Here is a 16255-nt window from a genome sequence, read left to right as displayed (position 1 = left end):
TCATCTCTCAGAGTGAGGGCACAACTTCATTCTATCCCTTATTCAGGAAAGGCTCCCTTCCTATAACTTCCGCCTCACAGCAGTACCTTTCCACTAACTAGTCATTGGTCAACAACTTTGCCCGGCAACAGCAAACACCCAGCCACTTCCATGCATTAATGGCTGGAGAACTAGCCACCCCAGACAAGAAGGTGTCACCTGAATCACCCTTCTTTGTTCCCTCTCAACTCTTTAAATTCCTGATGGTCTCATCCTTAAGAGTTGGATGTTATCACCAACCATGGGGCTTGTCGACCCCCATGGCCACACTCCCACATCTTCCCCTTCTTTATTAACATAAGAAAGCGCAATTAACACAAATTAAGAAGGCAGGATCAACACAAACTAAAACACAGAGAAAAACTGCCAGGCATACTAAGTCTATCTTTAACAATCTTTGTAAAACCATCCCTGGGAGAGACAGGCACGGAGTGCTGCCCAGCTGGGGGGCTCTGGCTGCCCCTCCAACTCCTGGAGTCCTTGTTTGTGGGTCCTGCCTATGCCAGTGGGACCCTCCCATATGCTGTTTTTTGTTTCTCCCTGCTCTGTTAGCCTGTCCCTGTTCCTGTTCTTCATGTCCCTGTTTAAGGTGTCTCCTGAATCACCCTTCTTTGTTCCCTCTCAAGGCTTTACTTTCCTCATGGCCTCATCTTTAAGAGTCGGATGTTATCACCAACCATGGGACTTGTCGACCCCCATGGCCAGGCTCCCACATCTCCCCCTTCTTTATTAACCTAAAAGAGCTCGATTAACACAAATTAAGAAAGCAGGTTTAACACAAATTAAGAAGGCGCGATTAACAGAAATTAAGAAAGCAAGAGTAACACAAATTAAGAAAGCACTATTAACACAAACTAAAATACAGAGAAAAACTGCCAGGCATACTAATTCCATCTTTAACAAACTTTGTAACCCCATCCCTGGGAGAGGCAGGCACTGAGTGCTGCCCAGCTGGGGGGCTCTGGCTGCCCCTCCAACTCCTGGAGTCCTCGTTTGTGGGTCCTGCCTATGCCAGCGAGACCCTCCCATACGCTGTTTTTTGTTTGTCCCTGTTCTGATAGCCTGTCCCTATTCATTCCTTTTTTGTTTTTGTCCCTGTTCTGTTAGACTATCCCTGTTCCTGTTCTTCATGTCCCTGTTTAAGGTGTCTCCTGAATCACCCTTCTTTGTTCCCTCTCAAGGCTTTACTTTCCTCATGGTCTCATCTTTAAGAGTCGGATGTGATCACCAACCATGGGGCTTGTCGACCCCCATGGCCACACTCCCACATCTTCCCCTTCTTTATTAACATAAGAAAGCGCAATTAACACAAATTAAGAAGGCAGGATCAACACAAACTAAAACACAGAGAAAAACTGCCAGGCATACTAAGTCTATCTTTAACAATCTTTGTAAAACCATCCCTTGGAGAGGCAGGCACTGAGTGCTGCCCAGCCGGGGGGCTCTGGCTGCCCCTCCAACTCCTGGAGTCCTTGTTTGTGGGTCCTGCCTATGCCAGCGAGACCCTCCCATAGGCTGTTTTTTGTTTGTCCCTGTTCTGATAGCCTGTCCCTATTCATTCCCTTTTTGTTTTCGTCCCTGTTCTGTTAGACTATCCCTGTTCCTGTTCTTCATGTCCCTGTTTAAGGTGTCTCCTGAATCACCCTTCTTTGTTCCCTCTCAACTCTTTAGTTTCCTGATGGCCTCATCTTTAAGAGTCGGATGTTATCACCAACCATGGGACTTGTCGACCCCCATGGCCAGGCTCCCACATCTCCCCCTTCTTTATTAACATAAAAGAGCTCGATTAACACAAATTAAGAAAGCAGGTTTAACACAAATTAAGAAGGCGCGATTAACAGAAATTAAGAAAGCAAGAGTAACACAAATTAAGAAAGCACTATTAACACAAACTAAAATACAGAGAAAAACTGCCAGGCATACTAATTCCATCTTTAACAAACTTTGCAACCCCATCCCTGGGAGTGGCAGGCACTGAGTGCTGCCCAGCCGGGGGGCTCTGGCTGCCCCTCCAACTCCTGGAGTCCTTGTTTGGGGGTCCTGCCTATGCCAGCGAGACCCTCCCATACGCTGTTTTTTGTTTGTCCCTGTTCTGATAGCCTGTCCCTATTCATTCCTTTTTTGTTTTTGTCCCTGTTCTGTTAGACTATCCCTGTTCCTGTTCTTCATGTCCCTGTTTAAGGTGTCTCCTGAATCACCCTTCTTTGTTCCCTCTCAACTCTTTAGTTTCCTGATGGCCTCATCTTTAAGAGTCGGATGTTATCACCAACCATGGGACTTGTCGACCCCCATGGCCAGGCTCCCACATCTCCCCCTTCTTTATTAACATAAAAGAGCTCGATTAACACAAATTAAGAAAGCAGGTTTAACACAAATTAAGAAGGCACGATTAACAGAAATTAAGAAAGCTAGAGAAACACAAATTAAGAAAGCACTATTAACACAAATTAAAATACAGAGAAAAAATGCCAGGCATACTAATTCCATCTTTAACAAACTTTGTAACCACAACCCTGGGAGAGGCAGGCACTGAGTGCTGCCCAGCAGGGGGGCTCTGGCTGCCCCTCCAACTCCTGGAGTCCTTGTTTGGGGGTCCTGCCTATGCCAGCGAGACCCTCCCATACGCTGTTTTTTGTTTGTCCCTGTTCTGATAGCCTGTCCCTATTCATTACTTTTTTATTTTCGTCCCTGTTCTGTTAGACTATCCCTGTTCCTGTTCTTCATGTCCCTGTTTAAGGTGTCTCCTGAATCACCCTTCTTTGTTCCCTCTCAAGGCTTTACTTTCCTGATGGTCTCTACTTTATTAGTCAGATCTTATCACCAACCATGGGGCTTGTCTAACCCCATGGCCAGGCTCCCACATCTCCCCCTCCTTTATTAACATAAAAGAGCTCGATTAACACAAATTAAGAAAGCAGGTTTAACACAAATTAAGAAGGCGCGATTAACAGAAATTAAGAAAGCAAGAGAAACACAAATTAAGAAAGCACTATTAACACAAACTAAAATACAGAGAAAAACTGCCAGGCATACTAAGTCTATCTTTAACAAACTTTATAACCCCATCGCGGGGAGTGGCAGGCACTGAGTGCTGCCCAGCCGGGGGGCTCTGGCTGCCCCTCCAACTCCTGGAGTCCTTGTTTGGGGGTCCTGCGTAAACCATCGTGGCCCTCCCATATGCTCTTTTTGGTCATCCCTGTTCTGTTAGCCTGTACCTGATCATTCCTTTTCTGTTTTTGTCCCTGTTCCGTTTTCCTGTCCCTATTCATTCCTTTTTTGTTTTTGTCCCTGTTCTGTTTGCCTGTCCCTGTTCCTCTTCTTCATGTCCCTGTTTGTATTCTTCTCGTCCCTGTTCGTTTTCATGTCCCTGTTGGGGGGCGATTTGTGGCGTAAAGACCGCTCGGACACCGGGGTTCTTTCAGGATCTGTAACTGCTACCTCATTATTGATGACATAACTTGAACTCTCTCTTACTGAGGGCATAACTTCATCTCTCAGAGCGAGGGCACAACTTCATTCTATCCCTTATTCAGGAAAGGCTCCCTTCCTATAACTTCCGCCTCACAGCAGTACCTTTCCACTAACTAGTCATTGGTCAACAACTTTGCCCGGCAACAGCAAACACCCAGCCACTTCCATGCATTAATGGCTGGAGAACTAGCCACCCCAGACAAGAAGGTGTCACCTGAATCACCCTTCTTTGTTCCCTCTCAACTCTTTAAATTCCTGATGGTCTCATCCTTAAGAGTTGGATGTTATCACCAACCATGGGGCTTGTCGACCCCCATGGCCACACTCCCACATCTTCCCCTTCTTTATTAACTTAAGAAAGCGCGATTAACACATATTAAGAAGGCAGGATCAACACAAACTAAAACACAGAGAAAAACTGCCAGGCATGCTAAGTCTATCTTTAACAATCTTTGTAAAACCAGCAGTGGGAGAGGCAGGCACTGAGTGCTGCCCAGCCAGGGGGCTCTGGCTGCCCCTCCAACTCCTGGAGTCCTTGTTTGTGGGTCCTGCCTATGCCAGCGAGACCCTCCCATATTCTTTTTTTTGTTTGTCCCTGTACTGATAGCCTGTCCCTATTCATTCCTTTATTTGTTTTCGTCCCTGTTCTGTTCGACTATCCCTGTTCCTGTTCTTCATGTCCCTGCTTAAGGTGTCTCCTGAATCACCCTTCTTTGTTCCCTCTCAACTCTTTACTTTCCTGATGGCCTCATCTTTAAGAGTGGGAGGTTATCACCAACCATGCGACTTGTCGACCCCCATGGCCATGCTCTCCCATCTCCCCCTTCTTTATTAACATAAAAGAGCTTGATTAACACAAATTAAGAAAGCAGGTTTAACACAAATTAAGAAGGCGCGATTAACAGAAAATAAGAAAGGAAAAGTAACACAAATTAAGAAAGAACTATTAACACAAACTAAAATACAGAGAAAAACTGCCAGGCATACTAATTCCATCTTTAACAAACTTTATAACCCCATCGCGGGGAGTGGCAGGCACTGAGTGCTGCCCAGCCGGGGGGCTCTGGCTGCCCCTCCAACTCCTGGAGTCCTTGTTTGGGGGTCCTGCCTATGCCAGCGAGACCCTCCCATACGCTGTTTTTTGTTTGTCGCTGTTCTGATAGCCTTTCCCTATTCATTCCTTTTTTGTTTTTGTCCCTGTTCTGTTAGACTATCCCTGTTCATGTTCTTCATGTCCCTGGTTAAGGTGTCTTTTGAATAACCCTTCTTTGTTCCCTCTCAAGGGTTTACTTTCCTGATGGTCTCTACTTTAATAGTCGGATGTTATCACCAACCATGGGGCTTGTCGACCCCCATGGCCACACTCCCACATCTTCCCCTTCTTCATTAACTTAAGAAAGCGCGATTAACACAAATTAAGAAGGCAGGATCAACACAAACTAAAACACAGAGAAAAACTGCCAGGCATACTAATTCCATCTTTTACAAACTTTGTAACCCCATCCCTGGGAGAGGCAGGCACTGAGTGCTGCCCAGCCGGGGGGCTCTGGCTGCCCCTCCAACTCCTGGAGCCCTTCTTTGTGGGTCCTGCCTATGCCAGCGAGACCCTCCGATACGCTGTTTTTCGTTTGTCCCTGTTCTGATAGCCTGTCCCTATTCATTCCCTTTTTGTTTTCGTCCCTGTTCTGTTAGACTATCCCTGTTCCTGTTCTTCATTTCCCTGTTTAAGGTGTCTCCTGAATTACCCTTCTTTTTTCCCTCTCAACTCTTTACTTTCCTGATGGTCTCATCTTTAAGAGTCCGATGTTATCACCAACCATGGGGCTTGTCGACCCCCATGGCCACACTCCCACATCTTCCCCTTCTTTATTAACATAAGAAAGCGCGATTAACACAAATTAAGAAGGCAGGATCAACACAAACTAAAAAACAGAGAAAAACTACCAGGCATACTAATTCCTTCTTTAACAAACTTTGTAACCCCATCCCTGGGAGAGGCAGGCACTGAGTACTGCCCAGCCGGGGGGCTCTGGCTGCCCCTCCAACTCCTGGAGTCCTTGTTTGTGGGTCCAGCATATGCTAGTGGGACCCTCCCATATGCTGTTCTTTGTTTCTCCCTGCTCTGTTAGCCTGTCCCTGTTCCTGTTCTTCATGTCCCTGTTTAAGGTGTCTCCTGAATCACCCTTCTTTGTTCCCTCTCAACTCTTTACTTTCCTGATGGCCTCATCTTTAAGAGTTGGATGTTATCACCAACCATGGGACTTGTCGACCCCCTTGGCCATGCTCCCACATCTCCCCCTTCTTTATTAACATAAAAGAGCTCGATTAACACAAATTAAGAAAGCAGGTTTAACACAAATTAAGAAGGCGCGATTAACAGAAATTAAGAAAGCAAGAGTAACACAAATTAAGAAAGCACTATTAACACTAACTAAAATACAGAGAAAAACTGCCAGGCATACTAATTCCATCTTTAACAAACTTTGTAACCCCATCCCTGGGAGAGGCAGGCACTGAGTGCTGCCCAGCCGGGGGGCTCTGGCTGCCCCTCCAACTCCTGGAGTCCTTGTTTCTGGGTCCTGCCTATGCCAGCGAGACCCTCCCATATGCTGTTTTTTGTTTCTCCCTGTTCTGATAGCCTGTCCCTATTCATTCCTTTTTTGTTTTTGTCCCTGTTCTGTTAGACTATCCCTGTTCCTGTTCTTCATGTCCCTGTTTAAGGTGTCTCCTGAATCACCCTTCTTTGTTCCCTCTCAAGGCTTTACTTTCCTGATGGCCTCATCTTTAAGAGTCCGATGTTATCACCAACCATGGGGCTTGTCGACCCCCATGGCCACACTCCCACATCTCCCCCTTCTTTATTAACATAAGAAAGCGCGATTAACACAAATTAAGAAGGCAGGATCAACACAAACTAAAACACAGAGAAAAACTGCCAGGCATACTAAGTCTATCTTTAACAAACTTTGCAACCCCATCCCTGGGAGAGGCAGGCACTGAGTGCTGCCCAGCCGGGGGGCTCTGGCTGCCCCTCCAACTCCTGGAGTCCTTGTTTGTGGGTCCTGCGTAAGCCAGGGTGACCCTCCCATAAGCTCTTTTTTTCGTCCCTGTTCTGTTAGCCTGTACCTATTCATTCCTTTTCTGTTTTTGTCCCATTTCCATTTGCCTGTCCCTATTCATTCCTTTTTTGTTTTTGTCCCTGTGCTGTTAGCCTGTCCCTGTTCCTGTTCTTCATGTCCCTGCTTAAGGTGTCTCCTGAATCACCCTTCTTTGTTCCCTCTCAAGGCTTTACTTTCCTGATGGTCTCATCTTTAAGAGTCCGATGTGATCACCAACCATGGGGCTTGTTGACCCCCATGGCCACACTCCCACATCTCCCCCTTCTTTATTAACATAAGAAAGCGCGATTAACACAAATTCAGAAGGCAGGATCAACACAAACTAAAACACAGAGAAAAACTGCCAGGCATACTAAGTCTATCTTTAACAACCTTTGTAAAACCATCCCTGGGAGAGGCAGGCACTGAGTGCTGCCCAGCCGGGGGGCTCTGGCTGCCCCTCCAACTCCTGGAGTCCTTGTTTGTGGGTCCAGCATATGCCAGTGGGACCCTCCCATATGCTGTTTTTTGTTTCTCCCTGCTCCGTTAGCCTGTCCCTGTTCCTGTTCTTCATGTCCCTGTTTAAGGTGTCTCCTGAATCACCCTTCTTTGTTCCCTCTCAAGGCTTTCCTTTCCTGATGGTCTCATCTTGAAGAGTCGGTTGTTATCACCAACCATGGGACTTGTCGACCCCCATGGCCATGCTCCCACATCTCCCCCTTTTTTATTAACATAAAAGAGCTCGATTAACACAAATTAAGAAAGCAGGTTTAACACCAATTATGAAGGCGCGATTAACAGAAATTAAGAAAGCAAGAGTAACACAAATTAAGAAAGCACTATTAACACAAACAAAAACACAGAGAAAAACAGCCAGGCATACTAATTCCATCTTTAACACACTTTGTAACCCCATCCCTGGGAGAGGCAGGCACTGAGTGCTTCCCAGCTGGGGGGCTCTGGCTACCCCTCCAACTCCTGGAGTCCTTGTTTGTGGGTCCTGCCTATGCCAGCGAGACCCTCCCATATGCTGTTTTTTGTTTGTCCCTGTTCTGATAGCCTGTCCCTATTCATTCCTTTTTCGTTTTCCTCCCTGTTCTGTTAGACTATCCCTGTTCCTGTTCTTCATGTCCCTGTTTAAGGTGTCTCCTGAATCACCCTTCTTTGTTCCCTCTCAAGGCTTTCCTTTCCTGATGGTCTCATCCTTAAGAGTCCGATGTTATCAACAACCATGGGGCTTGTCGACCCCCATGGCCACACTCCCACATCTTCCCCTTCTTTATTAACATAAGAAAGCACAATTAACACAAATTTAGAAGGCAGGATCAACACAAACAAAAACACAGAGAAAAACTGCCAGGCATACTAATTCTATCTTTAACAACCTCTGTAAAACCATCCCTGGGAGAGGCAGGCACTGAGTACTGCCCAGCCGGGGGGCTCTGGCTGCCCCTCCAACTCCTGGAGTCCTTGTTTGTGGGTCCAGCATATGCCAGTGGGACCCTCCCATATGCTGTTTTTTGTTTCTCCCTGCTCTGTTAGCCTGTCCCTGTTCCTGTTCTTCATGTCCCTGTTTAAGGTGTCTCCTGAATCACCCTTCTTTGTTCCCTCTCAAGGCTTTTCTTTCCTCATGGCCTCATCTTTAAGAGTCGGATGTGATCACCAACCATGGGACTTGTCGACCCCCATGGCCAGGCTCCCACATCTCCCCCTTCTTTATTAACCTAAAAGAGCTCGATTAACACAAATTAAGAAAGCAGGTTTAACACAAATTAAGAAGGCGCGATTAACAGAAATTAAGAAAGCACTATTAACACAAACTAAAACACAGAGAAAAACTGCCAGGCATACTAAGTCTATCTTTAACAACCTTTGTAAAACCATCCCTGGGAGAGGCAGGCACTGAGTGCTCCCCAGCCAGGGGGCTCTGGCTGCCCCTCCAACTCCTGGAGTCCTTGTTTGTGGGTCCTGCCTATGCCAGCGAGACCCTCCCATACGCTGTTTTTTGTTTGTCCCTGTTCTGTTAGCCTGTCCCTATTCATTACCTTTTTGTTTTTGTCCCTGTTCTGTTAGACTATCCCTGTTCCTGTTCTTCATGTCCCTGTTTAAGGTGTCTCCTGAATCACCCTTCTTTGTTCCCTCGCAAGGCTTTACTTTCCTCATGGTCTCATCTTTAAGAGTCGGATGTGATCACCAACCATGGGGCTTGTCGACCCCCATGGCCACACTCCCACATCTCCTCCTTCTTTATTAACATAAGAAAGCGCAATTAACACAAATTCAGAAGGCAGGATCAACACAAACTAAAACACAGAGAAAAACTGCCAGGCATACTAAGTCTATCTTTAACAACCTTTGTAAAACCATCCCTGGGAGAGGCAGGCACTGAGTGCTGCCCAGCTGGGGGGCTCTGGCTGCCCCTCCAACTCCTGGAGTCCTTGTTTGTGGGTCCAGCATATGCCAGTGGGACCCTCCCATATGCTGTTTTTTGTTTCTCCCTGCTCCGTTATCCTGTCCCTGTTCCTGTTCTTCATGTCCCTGCTTAAGGTGTCTCCTGAATCACCGTTCTTTGTTCCCTCTCAAGGCTTTCCTTTCCTGATGGTCTCATCTTTAAGAGTCGGTTGTTATCACCAACCATGGGACTTGTCGACCCCCATGGCCATGCTCCCACATCTCCCCCTTTTTTATTAACATAAAAGAGCTCGATTAACACAAATTAAGAAAGCAGGTTTAACACAAATTAAGAAGGCGCGATTAACAGAAATTAAGAAAGCAAGAGTAACACAAATTAAGAAAGCACGATTAACACAAACTAAAACACAGAGAAAAACAGCCAGGCATACTAAGACTATCTTTAACAAACTTTGCAACCCCATCCCTGGGAGAGGCAGGCACTGAGTGCTGCCCAGCCGGGGGGCTCTGGCTGCCCCTCCAACTCCTGGAGTCCTTGTTTGGGGGTCCTGCCTATGCCAGCGAGACCCTCCCATACGCTGTTTTTTGTTTGTCCCTGTTCTGATAGCCTGTCCCTATTCATTCCTTTTTTGTTTTTGTCCCTGTTCTGTTAGACTATCCCTGTTCCTGTTCTTCATGTCCCTGTTTAAGGTGTCTCCTGAATCACCCTTCTTTGTTCCCTCTCAAGGCTTTACTTTCCTGATGGTTTCATCTTTAAGAGTCCGATGTTATCACCAACCATGGGGCTTGTCGACCCCCATGGCCACACTCCCACATCTTCCCCTTCTTTATTAACTTAAGAAAGCGCGATTAACACAAATTAAGAAGGCAGGATCAACACAAACTAAAACACAGAGAAAAACTGCCAGGCATACTAAGTCTATCTTTAACAATCTTTGTAAAACCATCCCTGGGAGAGGCAGGCACTGAGTGCTGCCCAGCCGGGGGGCTCTGGCTGCCCCTCCAACTCCTGGAGTCCTTGTTTCTGGGTCCAGCATATGCCAGTGGGACCCTCCCATATGCTGTTTTTTGTTTGTCCCTGTTCTGATAGCCTGTCCCTATTCATTCCTTTTTTGTTTTTGTCCCTGTTCTGTTAGACTATCCCTGTTCCTGTTCTTCATGTCCCTGTTTAAGGTGTCTCCTGAATCACCCTTCTTTGTTCCCTCTCAACTCTTTAGTTTCCTGATGGCCTCATCTTTAAGAGTCGGATGTTATCACCAACCATGGGACTTGTCGACCCCCATGGCCAGGCTCCCACATCTCCCCCTTCTTTATTAACATAAAAGAGCTCGATTAACGCAAATTAAGAAAGCAGGTTTAACACAAATTAAGAAGGCGCGATTAACAGAAATTAAGAAAGCAAGAGAAACACAAATTAAGAAAGCACTATTAACACAAACTAAAATACAGAGAAAAACTGCCAGGCATATTAAGTCTATCTTTAACAAACTTTATAACCCTATCCCTGGGAGAGGCAGGCACTGAGTGCTGCCCAGCCGGGGGGCTCTGGCTGCCCCTCCAACTCCTGGAGTCCTTGTTTGGGGGTCCTGCGTAAACCATCGTGGCCCTCCCATATGCTCTTTTTGGTCATCCCTGTTCTGTTAGCCTGTACCTGATCATTCCTTTTCTGTTTTTGTCCCTGTTCCGTTTTCCTGTCCCTATTCATTCCTTTTTTGTTTTTGTCCCTGTTCTGTTTGCCTGTCCCTGTTCCTCTTCTTCATGTCCCTGTTTGTATTCTTCTCGTCCCTGTTCGTTTTCATGTCCCTGTTGGGGGGCGATTTGTGGCGTAAAGACCGCACGGACACCGGGGTTCTTTCAGGATCTGTAACTGCTACCTCATTATTGATGACATAACTTGAACTCTCTCTTACTGAGGGCATAACTTCATCTCTCAGAGTGAGGGCACAACTTCATTCTATCCCTTATTCAGGAAAGGCTCCCTTCCTATAACTTCCACCTCACAGCAGTACCTTTCCACTAACTAGTCATTGGTCAACAACTTTGCCCGGCAACAGCAAACACCCAGCCACTTCCATGCATTAATGGCTGGAGAACTAGCCACCCCAGACAAGAAGGTGTCACCTGAATCACCCTTCTTTGTTCCCTCTCAACTCTTTAAATTCCTGATGGCCTCATCTTTAAGAGTCGGATGTTATCACCAACCATGGGACTTGTCGACCCCCATGGCCAGGCTCCCACATCTCCCCCTTCTTTATTAACATAAAAGAGCTCGATTAACGCAAATTAAGAAAGCAGGTTTAACACAAATTAAGAAGGCGCGATTAACAGAAATTAAGAAAGCAAGAGAAACACAAATTAAGAAAGCACTATTAACACAAACTAAAATACAGAGAAAAACTGCCAGGCATATTAAGTCTATCTTTAACAAACTTTATAACCCTATCCCTGGGAGAGGCAGGCACTGAGTGCTGCCCAGCCGGGGGGCTCTGGCTGCCCCTCCAACTCCTGGAGTCCTTGTTTGTGGGTCCTGCCTATGCCAGTGGGACCCTCCCATATGCTGTTTTTTGTTTCTCCCTGCTCTGTTAGCCTGTCCCTGTTCCTGTTCTTCATGTCCCTGCTTAAGGTGTCTCCTGAATCACCCTTCTTTGTTCCCTCTCAAGGCTTTACTTTCCTCATGGCCTCATCTTTAAGAGTCGGATGTTATCACCAACCATGGGACTTGTCGACCCCCATGGCCAGGCTCCCACATCTCCCCCTTCTTTATTAACCTAAAAGAGCTCGATTAACACAAATTAAGAAAGCAGGTTTAACACAAATTAAGAAGGCGCGATTAACAGAAATTAAGAAAGCAAGAGTAACACAAATTAAGAAAGCACTATTAACACAAACTAAAATACAGAGAAAAACTGCCAGGCATACTAATTCCATCTTTAACAAACTTTGTAACCCCATCCCTGGGAGAGGCAGGCACTGAGTGCTGCCCAGCTGGGGGGCTCTGGCTGCCCCTCCAACTCCTGGAGTCCTTGTTTGTGGGTCCTGCCTATGCCAGCGAGACCCTCCCATACGCTGTTTTTTGTTTGTCGCTGTTCTGATAGCCTGTCCCTATTAATTCCTTTTTTGTTTTTGTCCCTGTTCTGTTAGACTATCCCTGTTCCTGTTCTTCATGTCCCTGTTTAAGGTGTCTCCTGAATCACCCTTCTTTGTTCCCTCTCTAGGCTTTACTTTCCTCATGGTCTCATCTTTAAGAGTCGGATGTGATCACCAACCATGGGGCTTGTCGACCCCCATGGCCACACTCCCACATCTTCCCCTTCTTTATTAACATAAGAAAGCGCAATTAACACAAATTAAGAAGGCAGGATCAACACAAACTAAAACACAGAGAAAAACTGCCAGGCATACTAAGTCTATCTTTAACAATCTTTGTAAAACCATCCCTGGGAGAGGCAGGCACTGAGTGCTGCCCAGCCGGGGGGCTCTGGCTGCCCCTCCAACTCCTGGAGTCCTTGTTTGTGGGTCCTGCCTATGCCAGCGAGACCATCCCATAGGCTGTTTTTTGTTTGTCCCTGTTCTGATAGCCTGTCCCTATTCATTCCCTTTTTGTTTTCGTCCCTGTTCTGTTAGACTATCCCTGTTCCTGTTCTTCATGTCCCTGTTTAAGGTGTCTCCTGAATCACCCTTCTTTGTTCCCTCTCAAGGCTTTACTTTCCTGATGGTCTCATCTTTAAGAGTTGGATGTTATCACCAACCATGGGACTTGTCGACCCCCATGGCCATGCTCCCACATCTCCCCCTTCTTTATTAACATAAAAGAGCTCGATTAACACAAATTAAGAAAGCAGGTTTAACACAAATTAAGAAGGCGCGATTAACAGAAATTAAGAAAGCAAGAGAAACACAAATTAAGAAAGCACTCAACACAAATTAAAATACAGAGAAAAAGTGCCAGGCATACTAATTCCATCTTTAACAAACTTTGTAACCCCATCCCTGGGAGAGGCAGGCACTGAGTGCTTCCCAGCTGGGGGGCTCTGGCTGCCCCTCCAACTCCTGGAGTCCTTGTTTGTGGGTCCAGCATATGCCAGTGGGTCCCTCCCATATGCTGTTTTTTGTTTCTCCCTGCTCTGTTAGCCTGTCCCTGTTCCTGTTCTTCATGTCCCTGTTTAAGGTGTCTCCTGAATCACCCTTCTTTGTTCCCTCTCAACTCTTTACTTTCCTGATGGCCTCATCTTTAAGAGTCGCATGTTATCACCAACCATGGGACTTGTCGACCCCCATGGCCATGCTCCCACATCTCCCCCTTCTTTATTAACATAAGAGAGCTCGATTAACACAAATTAAGAAAGCAGGTTTAACACAAATTAAGAAGGCGCGATTAACAGAAATTAAGAAAGCAAGAGAAACACAAATTAAGAAAGCACTCTTAACACAAATTAAAATACAGAGAAAAACTGCCAGGCATACTAATTCCATCTTTAACAAACTTTGTAACCCCATCCCTGGGAGAGGCAGGCACTGAGTGCTTCCCAGCTTGGGGGCTCTGGCTGCCCCTCCAACTCCTGGAGTCCTTGTTTGTGGGTCCTGCCTATGCCAGTGGGACCCTCCCATATGCTGTTTTTTGTTTCTCCCTGCTCTGTTAGCCTGTCCCTGTTCCTGTTCTTCATGTCCCTGTTTAAGGTGTCTCCTGAATCACCCTTCTTTGTTCCCTCTCAAGGCTTTACTTTCCTCATGGCCTCATCTTTAAGAGTCCGATGTTATCACCAACCATGGGGCCTGTCGACCCCCATGGCCACACTCCCACATCTTCCCCTTCTTTATTAACATAAGAAAGCGCGATTAACACAAATTAAGAAGGCAGGATCAACACAAACTAAAACACAGAGAAAAACTGCCAGGCATACTAAGTCTATGTTTAACAACCTTTGTAACGCCATCCCTGGGAGAGGCAGGCACTGAGTGCTGCCCAGCCGGGGGGCTCTGGCTGCCCCTCCAACTCCTGGAGTCCTTGTTTGTGGGTCCTGCCTATGCCAGCGGGACCCTCCCTTATGCTCTTTTTTGTTTCTCCCTGCTCTGTTAGCCTGTCCCTGTTCCTGTTCTTCATGTCCCTGTTTAAGGTGTCTCCTGAATCACCCTTCTTTGTTCCCTCTCAGGGCTTTACTTTCCTGATGGTCTCATCTTTAAGAGTCTGATGTTATCACCAACCATGGGGCTTGTCGACCCCCATGGCCACACTCCCACATCTTCCCCTTCTTTATTAACATAAGTAAGCGCGATTAACACAAATTAAGAAGGCAGAATCAACACAAACTAAAACACAGATAAAAACTGCCAGGCATACTAAGTCTATCTTTAACAATCTTTGTAAAACCAGCCGTGGGAGAGGCAGGCACTGAGTGCTGCCCAGCCGGGGGCTCTGGCTGACCCTCCAACTCCTGGAGTCCTTGTTTGTGGGTCCTGCCTATGCCAGCGAGACCCTCCCATACGCTGTTTTTTGTTTGTCCCTGTTCTGATAGCCTGTCCCTATTCATTCCTTTTTTGTTTTCGTCCCTGTTCTGTTAGACTATCCCTGTTCCTGTTCTTCATGTCCCTGTTTAAGGTGTCTCCTGAATCACCCTTCTTTGTTCCCTCTCAACTCTTTACTTTCCTGATGGCCTCATCTTTAAGAGTCGCATGTTATCACCAACCATGGGACTTGTCGACCCCCATGGCCATGCTCCCACATCTCCCCCTTCTTTATTAACATAAGAGAGCTCGATTAACACAAATTAAGAAAGCAGGTTTAACACAAATTATGAAGGCGCGATTAACAGAAATTAAGAAAGCAAGAGTAACACAAATTAAGAAAGCACTATTAACACAAACTAAAACACAGAGAAAAACTGCCAGGCATACTAATTCCATCTTTAACAAACTTTGTAAAACCAACCCTGGGAGAGGCAGGCACTGAGTGCTGCCCAGCCGGGGGGCTCTGGCTGCCCCTCCAACTCCTGGAGTCCTTGTTTGGGGGTCCTGCGTAAGCCAGCGTGACCCTCCCATACGCTCTTTTTGTTCGTCCCTGTTCTGTTAGCCTGTACCTATTCATTCCTTTTCTGTTTTTGTCCCTGTTCCGTTTGCCTGTCCCTATTCATTCCTTTTTTGTTTTTGTCCCTGTTCTGTTAGCCTGTCCCTGTTCCTGTTCTTCATGTCCCTGTTTGTTTTCTTCTCGTCCCTGTTCGTTTTCTTGTCCCTGTTGGGGGGCGATTTGTGGCGTAAAGACCGCACGGACAACGGGGTTCTTTCAGGATCTGTAACTGCTACCTCTTTATTGATGACATAACTTGAACTCTCTCTTACTGAGGGCATAACTTCATCTCTCAGAGTGAGGGCACAACTTCATTCTATCCCTTATTCAGGAAAGGCTCCCTTCCTATAACTTCCGCCTCACAGCAGTACCTTTCCACTAACTAGTCATTGGTCAAAAACTTTGCCCGGCAACAGCAAACACCCAGCCACTTCCATGCATTAATGGCTGGAGAACTAGCCACCCCAGACAAGAAGGTGTCACCTGAATCACCCTTCTTTGTTCCCTCTCAACTCTTTAAATTCCTGATGGTCTCATCCTTAAGAGTTGGATGTTATTACCAACCATGGGGCTTGTCGACCCCCATGGCCACACTCCCACATCTTCCCCTTCTTTATTAACATAAGAAAGCGCGTTTAACACAAATTAAGAAGGCAGGATCAACACAAACTAAAACACAGAGAAAAACTGCCAGGCATACTAATTCTATCTTTAACAATCTTTGTAAAACCATCCCTGGGAGAGGCAGGCACTGAGTGCTGCCCAGCCGGGGGGCTCTGGCTGCCCCTCCAACTCCTGGAGTCCTTGTTTGTGGGTCCAGCATACGCCAGTGGGACCCTCCCATATGCTGTTTTTTGTTTCTCCCTGCTCTGTTAGCCTGCCCCTGTTCCTGTTCTTCATGTCCCTGTTTAAGGTGTCTCCTGAATCACCCTTCTTTGTTCCCTCTCAAGGCTTTACTTTCCTGATGGCCTCGTCTTTAAGAGTCCGATGTTATCACCAACCATGGGACTTGTCGACCCCCATGGCCAGGCTCCCACATCTCCCCCTTCTTTATTAACCTAAAAGAGCTCGATTAACACAAATTAAGAAAGCAGGTTTAACACAAATTAAGAAGGCGCGATTAACAGAAATTAAGAAAGCAAGAGTAACACAAATTAAGAAAGCACTATTAACA

The sequence above is a fragment of the Anser brachyrhynchus genome (assembly GCF_964034855.1).
Source record: "Anser brachyrhynchus genome assembly, chromosome: W".
Lineage (NCBI taxonomy): Eukaryota > Metazoa > Chordata > Aves > Anseriformes > Anatidae > Anser > Anser brachyrhynchus.
The sequence above is the reverse complement of the archived record's forward strand: the minus strand, read 5'-3'. Positions refer to the sequence as shown.